The 19,236-nt window shown below is 45.7% G+C and overlaps 1 protein-coding gene across 5 annotated transcripts in view; it reads right to left on the bottom strand.

Annotated features, from left to right (window-relative positions):
* The window catches only part of Raver2 (ribonucleoprotein, PTB-binding 2), a 101,475-nt gene that overhangs the window by 61,803 nt on the left and 20,436 nt on the right, over positions 1-19,236 (bottom strand). The gene's annotated exons all lie outside the window — the stretch shown is intronic.

Genomic DNA, 19,236 nt, shown 5'->3' with positions numbered 1-19,236 from the left:
ACTCAAGAAATGTTTATGTTATACTGGATTTGCTGCTATATAAAATAGGAACCCGAGTCAGTTTCTGATAACAAATAATGAAAACTTGTATCTTTCACCATTCTTTGGTGTACATGTAATTTTACTCCTTATTAAAGACAAAAGAAAAGATGCACACTAATGTGCTGGGCGTGTGTGCTCATTTTCATATACAGAATTAAGTCTTGGCTGAATACCCCATGCTACAGGACGTGGTCATTAACCCTCAGAGTTGCTCTGACCTTACTGTCAGTGTTAAAGATGCTGATTTGCATGGGGACACAGTACAACATGGTGTTTAGGGCTATCTTAGAAACTGTTAGACATTCTGTCCTGATTCCAAACCAAAATCCATGGCAACGTTTTTTACTGAACTCAGAGGCAAATCGAACCACAATTCTTTGTGTGTGTTCACAGACATGTGGATGTACATGGCAGTGCATGTATAGAGGTCAGAGGCTGACGTCAAGCATCTTCCTCAACTACTTTTTTTATGTTCATACGTGTGTGCCTGCATGAGTCTATGTGTGTCAAGTGTGCAGCCTAAGGTGACCAGAAGAGGTGTCAGATCCCCTAGAACTGGAGTTACAGACAGGAGTGAGCTGCTTCACAGATGCTGAAAAAGGAACCCAGGTCCTCTGCAAGAGCACTAAGCAGTCCTGATTGCTGAGCTAACCTCCAGCCCCCTCCACCTTTTTTTTTTTAATGGTTGCCTAAGTCAGGGCTTTATTGCTGTGGAGAGACACCATGACCCAGGCAACCCAACTCTTTTTTAAACATTTATTTATTTATTATGTATACATAATACAGCTTTCTGCCTGCATGTATGCAACTACAGGACAGAAGAGGGCACCAGACCTGATTATAGGTGGTTGTGAGCCACCATGTGGTTGCTGGGAATTGAACTCAGGACCTCCGGAAGAGCAGACAGTGCTCTTAACCTCTGAGCCATCTCTCCAGCCCCCACCTCAACTCTTATAAAGAAAAACATTTAACTGGGGCTGGCTTCCAGTGTCAGAGGTTTAGTCCATTATCATATGTGGAGAAGCATGGTGGTGTGCAGCCAGACCTGGTGTTGGAGAAGGAACTGAAACTTCTATATCTTGATCGGAAGGCAGCCAGGACACTGTGTTCTGCCTGGGCTGAACTTGAGCATACAAGAGACATCAAAGCACCTCTTCCACAGTGACACACTTCCCCTAACAAGGCCACACCTCCTCTAACAAGGCCACACCTCCCCTAACAAGGCCACACCTCCTCTAACAAGGCCACACCTCCTCTAACAAGGCCACACCTCCTCCAGTAAGGCCACACCTCCTCCAATAAGGCCACACCTCCGAATAGTGTTGCTCCCTATAGCCAAGCATTCAAACACATGAGTCTATGGAGGCCATACTTATTCTGACAATAACAATAGTAGGGGAAATGTGTATTCAGAACTATCTGCTGGACTCTGTTTAGTTGATCCCAACTTTGTTGGCAACAAAGAGCATGATAATCAGGAGGCAGCCAAACATACGCCTTCTTCTTCTCTCCATCAGGTCTTCTCAGGGTATTGACTTCAGCCACATCAACTACATAGTTTCTTCACGGCCTGTTTGATCTGGTGCCTGTTGGCTTTGCCATCCACGATGGAGTCAATCAAGTGTGTTGTTTCTCCTATCTCCTCTGGGGCTGAGTCAGTGGTCAGAGGAAAACTGACGATGATGTAGCCGTCAGCTTGTTTCTCCTGGGCATGCTCTTATAAGAGTGTTTGTGCTGTCTCTGGAGCAGCAAGGTTGCGGGCTGTCAGAGGTAGGTGACATGCAGAGCTTCATTCAGTGGCTGTAGACAGCTCTCAGCACTGCCTTCTTGGATTTCAAGGCTTTTGCATTAGCTTGAGAGGGGCAGGGAATTCCTTCTTCACTTTAAGAGCCATCTTGAAAACCCACATTATTATTTTATTGTTGTTGTTATTGTTGTTGTTAAACAGGGGTTCTCACTCAATGTGGTGCTAACTGGCTAGACTAGTAGACCAGCAAGCCACAGGCATCCTGTCTCAGCTCCCCCAGCGCCTGCTGGGATTACAGCTACATGTTACTGCGTCTAGCTTTTTACTTGAGTGCTGAGGATCCAAGCTCAGGTCCTAATGCTTCTGCAGCAAGTGCTTTCCTGACTTAACATCTTCATGGTCCTCCATCAGCAATCCTGAAAATTAAATGATCTAATACAGCACAGCCCCCAGATCTACTAATCTGACACTTTGGACACTAAGAAACGATGCTGGAAAATATTAAACGTCTTACGGTTATACGGAGTAAAATTTCAAGGTATGTGGGTGCATTGCTTGAGAGCTGTCCACCTTGGTTTTCTGTTTGCTTTGTTTCTTAAACGTTTTATTCCATTATTTGTTTTACGTGTTTATTTATGTATTTATGTATTTATTTATGTAAGTGTGGGGTGCCACAGCATGGGTGGGGAGGTCAGAGGACAACCTGTGGGAGTTCGTTCTCTCGCATCACGTGGATGCTGGAGCTAGGATTCAGGTCATCAGGCAAGTGCCTCCATATCCCCACTAAAACATCTCACTGGCCCGCAACTTGTTCCAATTTGAGGCAGACTCTCTGGAACCTGGCGCTCAGTGACGGACTATGCTGGCTAGTCAGTGAGTCTCAGGGATCTTCCTGTCTCGGCCTCCTCAGTGCTAGGATGATAAGCAAATGCTCCCGAGTCTGACGTCTCATGTATACATATAAACGCACGTGTATACACACATATGTGTACATATAATTTTTAGAAGACATGCGTGCTTGGGATTGAGCTCAGGATTTCACACCTTCACAGCAACAGAGCTATCTCCCAAGCATGGGATTCCAGGTTTGGGGTAAACAAACTTTCTGACTTTGCCTAAAGAAACTCATAGTTCCGGCCTTTGCCTTAGCAGTAAGCTCATGGGAATGGCTGTTTGTTTACTGTAGCCCAAATACTGTCTGAACAGTGTTTAATGAATCCTCACAACCACAGCAGCTGGATTTTCAAATTTAGACTTTAAAGATAGGGACCTATCTTTATATCAGGCCTAGATGGTAAACGACTTGCTCAAAGTTGAACGACAGACCCATAAAATCAGGAAACACGTACCACTGTCACATTCCCAGAGCCCGCCGCATCACTGACCTGCTAGCCTTACGACAGAGATCAGGGTAGGAACAGGGTCAGGATGTCCACCAGGCAAATTCCTTGGAGGCAAAACTAAAACAAAGTCACTTGGTTCTGGCAGCTAAATGCCTGGTCTTGTCATTCCCTTAAAATAAACACCCACAGCTTAATTTGGCCAACAAACTCTTCATCAGTTAGCCATGCCTACTAAAGGTCTCAGCCTGGCATTTTGTCATTACCCATCTCAAACTCTATGCCTTGGCCACAGTGGACCAATGGTGGCAGTTTTTCCTTGTTTTAGGGAACGCCATGGTAGATTCAGGTATGTGTGCTCTTTTTTTTTTTTTTTAACTTTTTCTTTGGATGGGGGGGTGGTAGTAGTGGTATGTGAGTGTGCAAGCTTGTGAATATGTAGGTGTGCATACTCGTGTGCATGTATGTGAAGACCAGAGAAGGGCATTAAGAGTCCTCCTCTCCCACTCTCTGCCTTATTGGCTGCAGACAGGGTCCCTCACTGAATCAGAAGTTTGCTGTTTCAGCAGGGCTGGCTGGGCAGGGAGCACTGGGAATTCACCTGTGCCCACTCCCCAGTGTTAATGCTACGGCCATGGCCAACTTTCCACATGGGTGCTGGGGATTTGAACTCATGCTTGTAGAACAGTACACTCACTTTCCTTTATCCCTGCAATTCTTCACTATAAATCTACAACTTGGGCAGGAGAGATGGCTCAGTGGTTAAGAGCACTGACTGCTCTTCCAGAGGTCTTGAATTCAATTCCTAATAACCACATGGTGGCTCACAGCCATCTGTTACGGGATCCGATGTCCTTTTCTGGTGTGTCTGAAGACAGCGCCAGTGTAGTCACATACATAAAATAAATAAATCTTAAAAAAAAAAACCAAACTACAACTTTTCCAAAACAAAAGAGGAGCCATTTGAAACTCCTACTACCCAAATCTAAGACAACAGAGACATCAAAGTAATTATAGTAATGGAATATAAGCCTCTGAACAGAACAGTAAACCAAGAGTCTGTACTAATGTGAATCAGTAACCAAATACATTGGAATGTTTCAAAAGGAACAGGATGGTTCCCTTTGTAAATATCTCCCTGAACATCTTCATCACTGTTAAAGGGACGCTTTCGTGACCTGGCAGACTCTACTTTAATCAAAGTCAATCAAACTCAATGTCATCAACAGGGGAGCAAATTTTAAAATTTGTACCACCACCTTATTGCCTCCAGAGACACACAGCTACCAAGGACGTAGATCTCTAAACAAGAGTGAATGCCACACACACCCAAACTGAAGAACATTCTAAAGTATCCGGCCTGTAATCTTCCAAAGGGCCCATGGACAGCCTTGAGCAGTCATCTCGGTCTGAAGGAGGCCCAGGAGACAGAGTGATTAAGCACACGAAGTGGCTGAACTGAATGACCTTTCACTGCAAAGGGCATGAGGACAGCTGGCCAGACCCAGACACAACCTGAGGTTAGGCAGAAGCAGGGCCGCCTGGATCCTGATGGTGGCACGGGTATGTCGGTGACACACCAGCTTATAGGGAACCCAGGGTAAAGTACAGTCGTGTATCATATATCTATGTAAGTAAACATAGTATGTAACGACCATGGTCCCTTAAGGCTGCAAGGAGGGGTGAGCGTTCCTATCACCTGCCAGCTTGAGAGCAGAGGTAAGGTGGAGTCACACAGCAATGCTCATACATCCATGGCGACGCTGGTGTACACAGACCTACAGCACTGCCAGCCATATTGAAGTGCAGACTGTACAGGTACAGACTATACAGACACTTGCAGCTAAGAGTCAACGGCAACTTTACTGGTCTTCGTGATCACTACTGCATTCTTTCAAGCATTATACAGATCACCCCGCTTATAAAACAGCTTGCCACAGAGCAACACGTCATCTCGTGCCAGCAGTAGTCTCATGAGTTGACTCCCCACTGCAGGGGTTGCCAGGGTGGGGAGGCACATCTGCAGCGACTGGCCTCGGTCACGCAGGCCTGTGTGAGCGCACACTATGAAACCTACACAATGGCAGACTGCTGAAGCGGATCTCTCAATGCACACCCCTCATTAGGCGATAGATGACTGTTAGCTGGGTTGGGTGTGCACTGGGCCGTGTGCATTCCAGCAGCCCAGGGGGAAGGAAAAACTCTCTGTGCTGTACTTAACAACTTTTCTGCACGTCTGAAAGTTTATTTCAAAATCTAAAGCACTCAAGCGTCACACGCTCTTGTCAGACCCAACACTTTCTCTCTAGCTCAAGCTGCAAAAACTCCCAAAGTCGGGAGCAGAAGCTAATTTGGATTTTTCTGTCGTTGTTGTTGTTGTTGAGTAGTTAAACAGGCAGGATGCTAGAAGATCCAAGGTCCAGGAAATAAAAGCAAGTTAGGAACTGAGAACAGACAATAGCAGTAGTTAGCTGGAGAGAGACAGAAAGGCTGAAGGCCCAGTGCAGGGGTGAGGCAGGGGTGGGGGAGGCAGGGGAGGGGAAAAGAGTGAATGCAGGCACAAATACAGCCTCAGACGACTCTCACTGGGCTCGTAGAATATTTTGGTGTTAACAAATGTTTAACAAAGAAAATGACAAATAAGGTTGGAGAGGGAACAGTTCACAATCTATAATAACCACATACAAGAGGACAGAACAGTACCTAGAAAAGATGTTCAAGGGCTCAAGAGAGTTGCAGTCCTCAAATCCACCAATGAATGAATGAATGAATGAATGAATGAAAGGAAGGAAGAAAGAAAGAAAGGAGGAAGGAAGGAAGGAAGACAGACAGACAGACAGACAATTTTTTAAAATCAAGAAATACCAAGATAAGGTTCTTAACGCACTAAAAGAAACTAACTTTAGTCAATCTGTGTATGTGTGAATGGGTGTATGTGTGTGCAGGTGTGAATGTATGTGTATGCGGGTATGACAGTGTGTATGTATGTGTGTGTGTGCAGGTCTGAATGTGTGCATGTGTGTGTGTACGTGTGTGTGCCAGTATGAACATATGTATGAATGTATGAATATATGTATGCAGGGATACATGAGAATTTGGGTATCAATGTGTGTAGGCAAGTGTGGGCATGTGTGCATGCATTGTGCATATGCAAGCACGTGGAGGCCAGAGGGATGACCACAGCTGTCTTCCTCAGTTGCTCTCCATTTTATTTTATTATTCTATTTTATCTTATTTTATTTTGGCAGTGTCTCCCAGGAAACCTGGAGCTCACTTCAGCTAGACTCCAGGGATCCTCCAGTCTCTCTCTCCCCAGCACTAGGACAAGAGGTGCACACCACATCCATCTTTATATATGGGTACTGAGCTCTGAGCCTTGGGTCCTCACAGTGACACAGCAAGAAGTACACCGTGTGCACCATCTCTCGTCCCCCTAGCCTCACTTCCTTACTTCATCGTATGTTCTCGTGTGTGTAGCCCCAGGCCAGCCTCCTCCTCCTCGGCCTTCTGAGTCCTGGGCTTACCTTACCGGTGTGTGCCATTACACACAGACCAAAAAAATGCTCTTAAAAATTTAGCAAACGTTTACTCCTTGCCGGCTGCAGTCCCCGAGAGTGATAAGCTGTAACAGCAAGTATGAAGTGCTTCTTGACTGACATTCTCAAAAAGACTATCGAGGAGTCTGAGTTACATTATCGCCCAGATGAAACACCATCTCCACACACACAGATGTGGTTCACAGAGCTCCATAGTGAGAGCTCTTCTCCAGGAGCTGCACGGGAGCTCCGAGCCAGGCGCCATGGCACAGGCTCTGGAGGCTGAAGCAGGCAGGCTGGGAAGCTGAGCCTAAGCTACTCACTGAGACCATTTTTGTTTTTAAAGTAAGAAAGAGTGCCAGGCAGTGGTGGCACACCCCTTTAGTCTCAGCACCTGGGAAGCAGAGGCAGGTGGATCCTGAGTTTGAGGCTAGCCTGGTTTACAGAGTGAGTTCCAGGACAGCCAGGGCTACATAGAGAAATCTTACCTTGAAAACAACATCAACGACAAAAGTAAAAGAGGAGAAAGGAAGCCCAGTGGCTTTAGGTCACCACATAGTCACTTTCCCCATTGCTGTGAACAAGCCACAACTTAAGGGAAATAGTGCTTACCGTGGCTCATGATGTGGGGGTACAGATCATCCTGGTGAAGGAAAAGCAGTGACAGATACTAAGCAAGAAGGAGTCTAATATCTATAACTATAAACTGTAAAGTCCACTCCTAGTGGTCCACTTCTCTAGAGAGACTCCATCTCCTAAAAGATTCCATGAGCTCAGAGGACCAAGTGTCTAAACACATGAGCCCATGGGAGGTGTCTTACGACCAAGCCAGAACTCAGTCTAGACTCAACTGTTGCCACAAGCCATCATCAGACTGACCCACCAACAGCGTGTTTCAACCTGATCTACAGTCCGATAGTGGGATCAGGAATAAGCCACAAGAAACCCGTAACCCCTTGAAATTATATGTGGGTTTCCATGGCTATGAATAATTGCACTTTCTGGAGAGGAGACACAGCTTTCGACAGACTCCTAATTGAATAACTTTAAGTGAACGGGATAATTTCACTGCCGGGAGCTAATCCAGTCACCCCCTGCAGCATGTCTTCATCCAGCCCTGTGTGAGCTTGTCAAGAACCTTAACAGCATGCAGCACTTCAGAGCAAAGCAAGTAGGCTCTCCCTTTCTGCTCTGCCATCTCTCATTGGCTTCTGGGTTGAACGGTGCTAACAGAGAGGAAAACATGATATGTTTGATCCCCGTCCTTTGAGACATTGACAATAGAGTGTATGGGAGAGGGTAGGGCGTGGCACTGGGTGAAATAAGAACATGAGCTTTGGAATCAAACGAGACGTTAGCTCTCCACTCTGCCCCCAACTAGCTCAGTGGTCTCTGGCAACTTACTCAAGGTTACTTTTCTGTTTGTTTTCCTATCAATAAACTGGGAGTAAGATGTTGACTGTATAGCCTTGAAATGACATTATAGACTATGTACGTCATCTATGATCCAGGTGACGGTAAGCACACACAAAAGAATCCAACCTATTGTTATCATAGATACCCAGGGGAAAGAGTACTTACTCTTCGAGGGACTTCTCAACCCTTCTACTAGATTCAGGTTGGGGAGTCATATTTTAAAAGACATCATGGCAAAGAAATGATGCTGTGTGTGCATTCAGAGAAAATAACTAAGATGGTCGGGAAACAGGGAATCCTGTCCTAATGACCAGTGATCAGAAGAATGGTTAAGTTATTAGTCAAAAAGGGATCGATGGTCACTATTCAAAGGAAACAAATTTTATACACTTTAACATAGCTAAGACATTTATACTAAAGGAAACTGTCTGGGGTAGAGTAGGACTCCTCATCATGGCTCCTGTGAAACAAAAGGTGTTGAAAATGTACTAGAATCAGGACAAGATGGCTTAGTGGGGAAAGGTCCTTAACTGCCCAATATTGGTACAGGCAGAAGGAGAGAGCTGACTCCACAAAAGCCGTCCTCTGACCTCCACATGCACATATACAATAATAATTAATCTTTTTTGTTATCGCTAATGGGATGACGCAGCAATGAAAAACACTTTCTGCTCTTCCAGAGGACCAGAGTTCAGTTCCCAGGACCCAAGTGAAGCAACTTACAACGTTTTGTATGTAACTCTAGCTCCAGGGATCTGATGCCTTTGGCCTCCGGCACCTGCAGTCACACAAACATAGGTACATGCAAACACACACCCCTACACATAATGAAAAATAAACTTTTAAAAGGTGTGCTAGAATCCCCAATGTAAATGAGAGATGTCTTCTACAACGGCGAAGGATGCAAATTCTGAGGCTTTATATTTTATTAAACTTCTTGGTTAGGTTACTATTTGGTGAGAACCAATTCGAAGAGGAGGTGCAGGGCAGGGGCTCAGTCAGTAAAACACTTGCCTTGCAAGCACAAAGACCTAAACTTAATCCCTCGAATGCACATAAAGAAGCCAGGTGTGGCGGCCTGTGTTTGTAATCTCAGCACTAGGGAAGTGGATACAGGTGGATTCCCTGGGGCTCACTAGCCCAGTTGGTAAGCCAATGAGAAACTCTGTCTCAAGAGGTAGTTAGAGAAGGTAGATACTTTTGAAGTTGTCCTCCTATGCCCACACAAACACATATTCATGTCCATGTGTCTGTGTACACACACACACACACACACACACACACACACACACACACACACACACACACACACACACACCTTTTTAAGAACCAAGGAGTGAAACAGCAATGGGAACCAGACTCAGATGATACCCGGAGGGAGATCCACTGCAGAGTCCTTAAAGGACCCAGCCTCTCAGTGTCCTGCCAGTCTTCCTGACATCTGCTCTGTCCTCTGCAGACATTTCTGCAACTTGTGCCCAGGGGGGTTAGGGGGAAGAAAAAGGATTATTTTCCTTAACAAACAATTCTCATGGCTTCTTTATTTTTGAAATTTTTATTACATTTGTTTATATTCTCTCTCTCTCTCTCTCTCTCTCTCTCTCTCTCTCTCTCTCTGTGTGTGTGTGTGTTCATATACACGTGTGCATACATGCACAACTTACAGGAATCAGTTCGTTCCTTCCACCATGTGGATGTGAGGCTTAGGAGCAAACAGCTTTGCCCACTGAGCCACCTCGCTTGGCTTCTGTTGTCACCTTGCTGAACGGTCACTCTGGGGATGGCACTACTGGACAGAGGTGGGCTGAGATCCAGTAACTGCCTGGTTTTAACCAGTTACTTGAGCAGAGGGGAAGGATCAAATCCTTGGGCTTTTGTCACTTCCCTAAGGCAAACAGAGAGGAAGCCCATCCACACCATAGTGAGAGGGACATCTGGATGCCGCTTAGAAAGGCAAGAAAGAGGGGGTCTCATCTCATTATGGGCAACAGCATCCACTTCTCAGCCAAAAACCAAAACAAAACAGGGCATGGAAAAGCGAGTGACTGTATAAGACACGGAAGATGGGGGCCTATTGGGAAGAGGAAGGAGTCAGTGGGCGGGACAATCAGGGAAGGATAATGGGGAATTATTTGGCTCAATGAATATATACTGATAAAAACAGAAAGGAAAGAATGGCAGAGATTACTTTTTTAAAGAGACAACCTACAGAGGATTAAAGAGATCCTGTGGCTAGCCATGGCTCCCCACCCCTGAGCCTAAGGTGACAGAGGGAATGGTCTGGTGTCCCAGGTGTGTTAGTATACTGGAGAGCCACTGGGTAGGAAACGGCTAATACAGTCAGCCCCCTGCCCCCATACAGCCAGGTGAGCATATCTCCTGATGACTCCAGGGAAGCCTGTAAATTCAATCAACAGTCCTGAGCACAGGCTAGCCCCTGAGAGTGGTAAGAAAGGTGGAGAACAGATCTGAAGAACAAGTGCCCAGCCCCTCAGGGCAACCCTGCAGGTAACCATTAATCAACACCTAGAGGAGAGAGGGCACTAAGTGTTCTAGAAGGCTGATCTCCCCACTTATCTCCTACCTCCCCTCCTGGTGCACACTACCCCTTCCAAGTAAGGCCACTGTGCGTAGGCAACAAAAGTAACCAAACGTATGCACTGTATTTTCTTCCTTCCTTTCTTTATTTTAAGAGTTTAGCACTCTCTGGCTGGCCTCTTTCCACCAGGCTAAAGAGAGCTAAACATGGCTACAGAGAAGAAGGGGGTCCTAGTGGGTTAGCAGCAGGGCCCCCTTTGTACACCATCACCCCAAGCAGGGTTGAATTTATTTAGCTTCCCCTATTTTCTAAGTCTCGTTTTAGAGACCACTCCATGTAATTCATTACCCTTCTAGAGGTCTGCCCTCAGACACAGGCGCACCTGTGATTGGCGGCTGAAGGCCGGCTGCTGCACAAAGCTGCTTAGATGGTATTGTGCGACTGGTGTAATCCTACCCACCAAGAGCAAGCAAATTTAAACAGATGTTAAAACTCAGACCTGCAAAAAGAAGTATCTCCCAACATATTCCTTCTACGGAAAAAAAAAAATGGGACACAACTGTGAAGAGCCATGTATAAGAATTAACCTATTTGGTAATAGGAGCTTTCTAGATCACCTGGGCCGTGCTCTCTAGATCACCTGGGCCATGCTCTCTAGATCACCTGGGCCATGCTTTCTAGATCACCTGAGGCACACTCTCTAGATCACCTGGGCCATGCTCTCTAGATTACCTGGGCCATGCTCTCTAGATTACCTGGGCCATGCTCTCTAGATTACCTGGGCCATGCTCTCTAGCTCATCTGGGCCATGCTCTCTAGCTCACCTAGGCCATGCTCTCTAGCTCACCTGGGCCATGCTCTCTAGCTCTCCTGGGCCGTGCTCTCTAGATCATCTGGGCCATGCTCTCTAGCTCACCTGGGCCATGCTCTCTAGATCACCTGGGCCATGCTCCCTAGCTCACCTGTGCCATGCTCTCTAGCTCACCTGGGCCATGCTCTCTAGCTCACCTGGGCCATGCTCTCTAGCTCACCTGGGCCGTGCTCTCTAGCTCACCTGGGCCGTGCTCTCTAGCTCACCTGGGCCGTGCTCTCTAGCTCACCTGGGCCGTGCTCTCTAGCTCACCTGGGCCGTGCTCTCTAGCTCACCTGGGCCGTGCTCTCTAGATCACCTGGGCCGTGCTCTCTAGCTCACCTGGGCCGTGCTCTCTAGCTCACCTGGGCCGTGCTCTCTAGCTCACCTGGGCCGTGATCTCTAGCTCACCTGGGCCGTGCTCTCTAGCTCACCTGGGCCGTGCTCTCTAGCTCACCTGGGCCGTGCTCTCTAGCTCACCTGGGCCATGCTCTCTAGCTCACCTGGGCCGTGCTCTCTAGCTCACCTGGGCCGTGCTCTCTAGCTCACCTGGGCCGTGCTCTCTAGCTCACCTGGAGCACGCTCTCTAGATCACCTGGAGCACGCTCTCTAGCTCACCTGGGCCGTGCTCTCTAGCTCACCTGGGCCGTGCTCTCTAGCTCACCTGGGCCATGCTCTCTAGCTCACCTGGGCCATGCTCTCTAGCTCACCTGGGCCGTGCTCTCTAGCTCACCTGGGCCATGCTCTCTAGATCACCTGGGCCATGCTCTCTAGCTCACCTGGAGCACGCTCTCTAGATCACCTGGGCCGTGCTCTCTAGCTCACCTGGGCCGTGCTCTCTAGCTCACCTGGGCCGTGCTCTCTAGCTCACCTGGGCAGTGCTCTCTAGGTCACCTGGAGCACGCTCTCTAGATCACCTGGAGCATGCTCTCTAGATCACCTGGGCAGTGCTCTCTAGCTCACCTGGGCCATGCTCTCTAGCTCACCTGGGCCGTGCTCTCCAGGTCACCTGGAGCATGCTCTCTAGCTCACCTGGGCAGTGCTCTCTAGGTCACCTGGGCCATGCTCTCTAGATCACCTGGGCCATACTCTCTAGCTCACCTGGGCCGTGCTCTCTAGCTCACCTGGGCAGTGCTCTCTAGCTCACCTGGGCCATGCTCTCTAGCTCACCTGGGCCATGCTCTCTAGCTCACCTGGGCAGTGCTCTCTAGCTCACCTGGGCCATGCTCTCTAGCTCACCTGGGCCATGCTCTCTAGCTCACCTGGAGCATGCTCTCTAGCTCACCTGGGCAGTGCTCTCTAGCTCACCTGGGCCATGCTCTCTAGCTCACCTGGAGCATGCTCTCTTGATTATGTGAGGCTTTTGGTACATGCTCTTAACAGAGCACTGTGATACAGGCTCCAAAATACTCTTCTAGAATTCAGCTTCAACAGCACAGAATAGAATTTCTGAAACACTTTTCGAGAATTTCTGCCAACACTCAAAACGTGAGGAGCCTGTGGTGTCCCAGAAACCCAGACATGTGTCTCTATGACAGTTGTCAGTGGCCTTGTTACACGGGGAATGGAGTAATGAACACCAAGCAGCTAGAGCTGACATGTTAACTCTGTACAATTACATTAGAAAAGGAAATGTAACAGAATTTTCAGATAACAAACAATCTTTATGTAACTTAGAGAAGTGCAATATTCTTTTAAATACTTAAGTTTTTCGTGTGTGTGTGTGTGTGTGTGTGTTTGTGTGTGTGCGCACACACATGTACACGCCTGACAAGGCCAAAAGAGGGCATAAGGGATTGGAGTTATGAATGGTTGTCTACAATCCAGGCAAGAGTAATGGGAATGGATGGATCTACAAATGTTGTCTGGGTAGGGGGGCGAGTCATAAATCTTAGATTTCCATCCTATCATGTCAAATTATTCAGAGGTCATGCCTATGAGGCTGGAGGGATGGTTCAGCAAAAAACACTTGTTGCTCTCACAGAGAACTTGGGTTTGGTTTTTGGCGCCCTCTCGGCAGCTTACAACTAACTGCCTGTAACTTCAGTTCCGGGCATTCCAACACCTCTTTCTGGCCTCCGAGGGCACCAGGCATGCAGACAGTGCTCATAGATACATACAAGCAAGCATACACTAAACTAAAAGTAATAAAACAAAAGAACAGGAACGGTGGAAAGCCATAAGGTAAAAAATGTACACTCTCTGTAAGTGTCAAATTTCAGGGAAAAAAGAGGACATTTTGTGAAGAAGTTACTCTAAATCACTTTTAAATTCAGCGGTCCTGGTAGAACATAAAATAGGAAAGTTTCAGACAGAACACAAAACTTTACCCAGCTCCCCTCTCACAACTGTCTAAATGAGAGCCACCATTTGTTACTATAAGGAATGGTTTAGGGCTGGAGAGATGGCTCAGCAGTTAAGAGCACTGGCTGCTCTTCCAGAGGTCCTGAGTTCAATTCCCAGCAACCACATGGTGGCTCACAACCATCTGTAATGAGATCTGATGCCCTCTTCTGGTGTGTCTGAAGACAGCCACAGTGTACTCACATTCATAAAATAAAAAAAGTAAAAAATAAAAACAGGAATGGTTAAGGCACGGGTCCTGGGAAGATGAAGCCAATGGTTTTCTGTAGGATCGTCTTTTATTTCTCTTTCGTGTGCATATGTGTATGCAGGTACATGTGAAATGTATGCTTGGGCATGCTTATGGAGGCTTAGAGCTGACACTGAATGTCTTCCGTAAGTGTTTGTCACTCTATTTACTAAAGCAGGGTCTTTGGCTGGACCAGGAGCTCAATCTAGTTAGCCAGCTTGCCTTGGGGACCCCATGTTTCTGTCCCCTGAGTGCTAAGCTATGTATGGCTTTGGGTTCTAAGGATTCGAACTGCAGTCCTCACGCTTACACAACAGGCACATTATCCAACAAACCATCTCCCCAGCCCAGGATTTTTACTTTTTATCTTTTTAAACAAGGAAGAGAGATGGGAATTATCGCAAGTGGCACAGTGACTGTACAAAGGACAGGCTAAGACGTAAGAGATGGGAAGGACCACAGGAAGTGACGAACTGAAAAGTTATAACAATCTCTTCGAAAGGTAAAGAGACCTGATCCAAAGCTGGGACCAGGTAAACAAAAGAGCCAAGAGGATTGCAGAAAGTTACAGAGGCAGACCAGAGAGGGTCTGACAGGCTGTACAGTAATATTAACATAAAGACTTTAATATGCACATATGTGTGTGTGCTTGTGTATACTATTTATTTCTTATTTTTCTCAGTACTGGGGATCAAACCCAGACATTTGTTAGGCAAGCACACTCCCACTGAGGTATAATCCCAGCTCTACCTGTGTTTATTTTTTAATTGGGAGACAGGATCTCACTAAGTTGCCCAGGCTGGACCTGGAACTTGTTCTGTAGCCTAGGAAGGTCTTATACTTGCAGTGCCCCTGCCTCAGCCTCCCAAGGAGCTGGCATCACAGGCTTGTGCCATCAGGTCCAGCAAGACTTTATAGATTATATTTTTATAAGGTATTCCATGCATGTACTTTAAAGGTTTCACTTTAAAAATACTTTCTATAAATATTTAAGTCACAGAAACTGTGGATCTGTAGGCTGTCATTGTAAATGTTACACGAATATGTGAAAGAAAATTCTATTTTAAAGAGCTATGTTTAAGAAGAAATTCCCCAGAGGCTGGGGGAACTAGCCCAGTCAGAAAAGTGCTTGCTGCATCAGTCCCAAAATGTCACACACATTCTTGCAACCCCAGTGTTGGGGAGGTGGAGACAGAGGGATCCTGAGGCTTGCTAGCCAGGCAGCCCAAACAAATGGGTGAGCTCCTGACCAGTGAGAGACTCTACCTCAGAAGAGATGGATGTGGAAGAGGGGCTGGAAAGATAGCTAAGTGAGTAAGAGCACTTGTTGCTCTTGTAGAGGACTGGGGTTCAGTTTCCAGCACCCACACAGAGGCTAATCGTCATTTATAACTACGTCCAGTTTCAGGGCAACCTGATGCCCTCCTCAGATCTTTGTGGGCATTAGGCATACACATGATATACATACATAAATGCAGGCAAACTCCCATACACATAAAATACAAAAATAATTAAATTTTTTAAAAAAAATACAAGGTTGAAAATTAAAGCTGAATGTGTTGGTGCAAGCTTTTAATCCCAGCACTCAAGAGGCAGAGGCAGACAGATCTCTGATCAAGGCCAGTTTTACCTACATAGCAAGTTCCAGGACAGCCAGAGCTACATAGAGAACCTGCCTCACAAAAAACAGTGAGAGAGAGGAGAGAAGGGAGAGGGGAGAGAGGAGAGGGGAGAGGGGAGGAGAGAGGGGAGAGGGGAGAGGGAGGGAGGAGGGGAGAAGGGAGAGAGGAGAGAGGAGAGAGGGGAGAGGAGAGAGGAGAGAGGAGAAAGGAGAGAGGGAGGGAGGAGAGAGGGGAGAGGGGAGATGGGAGAGAGAGAGCACTCATATATCACATGCGTTCCTGAAGATATCTGAAACTGGCCTCCGGCCTCCACATACATATGTAAACATGTTCATATTCATCTGTGAGTACACGTGCACACACACATACATGAACATACATATGCACACACCTTTTTAAAATAAAATAACCATGTTTTTGAAATGTTAAGAACAAATTATCGGGGTTGGGGATTTAGCTCAATGGTAGAGCGCTTGCCTACCAAGCGCAAGGCCCTGGGTTCGATCCTCAGCTCCGAAAAAAAGAAAAAAGAAAAAAAAAAAAAAGAACAAATATCAGGTTACTATTAACCAAATACCAAACAGTGGCTTCTTTACACTTGGCAATTTGAGAACTAGTCCTGACGCTGATTAGCTTTTTGTCAACTTGACACAAGCTAGGCTCATCCAGGAGGAGGGAACATCAATTGAGGAACCGCCTCCATTGGCCTGGGGGCAAGTCATGATTAATGATCCATACAGGAAAGCCCAGATCACTGTGGGTGGTGCCACTCCTGGACAGGTGGTCCTGAGTTATAGAAGAAAGCAGGCTGAGTAAGCCATAGGGAGCAAGCCAGTAAGCCATGTTCCTATGGCCTCTGCTTCAGTTCCTGTCTCCAGGTTCCTGCTTTACGTTCCTGCCCTGGCTGCCCTTGATGATGGACAATAAATTGTAAACCAAAATAAATCCTGGTTTGTTTGCTTGTTTGTTTGTTTTGGTTGTGGTTTTTATCACAGTAACAGAAAGCTAACTAGGACAGCCCTTAATGTGATCTTTTAAAATAAATGAGTGAATATACAAACTCGTCTAGAAACAGAGTATTTCAAATATCTGATTAATTATTAAACACAGTATTTTTATAACAGTTAAGTATGCAGTTTCAGTTCAGGCAATATAATATAATCCTTCCTGACAAAAAGATATAAAATAAAGTTAAACTTTGATTAGTAGGTTGAAAATAAAATACAGTCAGTAAGGAAAAATCAGACATTGTGAAGGGAAGTTAAAGACACAACCCAAAAGAAAAAAGGAGGTCATACTGACTATGTTCATAAAAATACAACATAGAAAATGAATTTTACTAGACAAGTAAAAACATCCATTATCACATAAAAATAATCTATTAGACTTTCTTTTTGTTATCTTTTGGAAGTTAACACATTTAATACCTAATTTACTTACTTACATAACACTGCCATTTTTAGTTATGAACACTAACAGAAAACTGGCAAATCTAATTCAAGTACTGAGGAAGAGGGGGCTTGTAGGAGGAACAAAGAACATATTCCAACATACTTCACCTGGAATCTAAGACTGATCTGTTACAGTTTCAAAACTGTGTATCAGAACTATCCAAACATTTTATTCTACCCATTACTAGAGAAAAAGATCAACAGCAGGACCAGTCAGGAGACCTTTGCTTAACCACTGACTGGCAGCTCTGTTTTGACTTTTGGGTGAATCTCTCCAGTTCTTTTTTAAAGGGGGTGGGTAGGGCATAAGAATTGAGCTTGTTGCAAAATTTAAATGACTTCACTGAGATATCTTAGCTTAAACCAATTTTATTTGCTAGTTTATGCAAACAAACTAGCTGCTTTTACAGAAAAATCCTGAGTTTTAGAGTAATTGTAAGTTTAAAACAGAGAAAAAAATATGTCCCTACCCCCAAACAATCACAGATGTAAGTGTCTGAAAGCCTTCTGTCAGCATATAGATGAGGTAGGACTGAAATAGTTCCTAAGACCCTTGGGTTTCTTTTCCGCCTCTTTTGGGAACAGAAATGCAAAAGATAACAGCAAAGCAAGAACATACAGAACTGCCTTGAATTTGCATTAAGTGTTTTTAGACTTCATGCAGGGAAATGTTACAACAGAAATAGCTGACATTCTGCAGAGGAAATCCAGACACTTCTCCATCTTCTTCTAGATTGTCTATCACAGAATCCATACTTCTTTAATTTGTTTTGTAGCAATGCCATCTGCTTCTCCCAAGCCCCCCTCTCCCTGAGCTCCATGGAGACCTTTGCCATTCATGAGCAGGAAGGCTATTTTTCCTACTTAGAGGACCTTCAGGTGGCAACACAGAAACACCACCTGACAAAGGAAAGTAGGCACTGTGGCACATCTTAAGTTCAATGATGAGATAACACCACCTAAATACCTTGAGGTTGTAGGCTTATGTTTATTGTATCTACACAAAGTCTACAAACGGTAATGAGGTAGGCATTGTCATATTCTATGAGTCACAGAACATGTAACTGTTATTATTAGCCAGTCCTCTTGCAACTCTGTATGAACCACAAAAGGAATTTCACAAATTTGCCAAATAGGGTCCTGCCTATCAGGGCAGAGATCATTGCATTTAGTTTACATATTCAAATACCTATATGTGAAATGTACAAGCATCTGCACATGTAGGAAACCTAAAGAATGATACATTGTTTCATTTTTTTGTTAAAAAACAAGTGCATGTGCATACTTATGTACAAGAAAATGGAGAAAGACAACATGGGCGATGCAATAGTTCAATTGGTAGAGTGTTGCATGTATTCATGAAATCTTGGGAGTAACACACCACACACACACACACACACACACACACACACACACACACACACACACCACGGTGGACTGTTTTGTCCAGCCTGTGGTACACATCTGAAATCCCAGTACATGGTAGGTGGAGAAAGGAGGATCAGGAATTCAAAGCCTGCCTGGGAATACTTGACATGTTGTCTCGAAAGAAAGGAGCGGAAATGAGGGAAAGGCAGAGAGAAAAAAATGGGAAGGAGGACTATGAATGAGAATGAATGAATATGAATCTCAGGAAAATCCTTCAAATTCTCTAGCGCTCCTACAATAAGTTTTTAACTTTCGCAATCAAGGAAAAAAAAAGTTAAATCGACTCAGGCTTTCTAATCCAAGAGCAACCGTTAATCTGGATTAAAGACGGCGAGCTGCTTAACTTTTAAACTCCGCTCAAGCACTGAGAAACAAATCCTGCCATACTTGGTTTGGCAGAAGGCTGCAAGACTCTGCCGGCGCAGTATCAGCCTCTGCTTTCTGCGGCCTTAACAAGCGGAGCAAAGTTGTTTCATACAAACTTGGTCAAGTGCTTCTGCTGCAGAACTCTCCCTGCTTTCGCGTGACCCCGCCCCCGTGGCACTCCAAGTCCCCAACACCCTACGCGGGACCCCTTTCCTTCTCGAGGGGCTCCGGAAGCTAGTCCCCTAAATCTGAGCTCCTCAGCTGCCCTCCTTGCGCCTTCACCTACAACACCGCCTTGGACTGGAG

The sequence above is a fragment of the Rattus norvegicus genome, chromosome 5 (genome assembly GCF_036323735.1).
Source record: "Rattus norvegicus strain BN/NHsdMcwi chromosome 5, GRCr8, whole genome shotgun sequence".
Lineage (NCBI taxonomy): Eukaryota > Metazoa > Chordata > Mammalia > Rodentia > Muridae > Rattus > Rattus norvegicus.
This window is presented reverse-complemented; position numbering and strand designations above follow the sequence as displayed.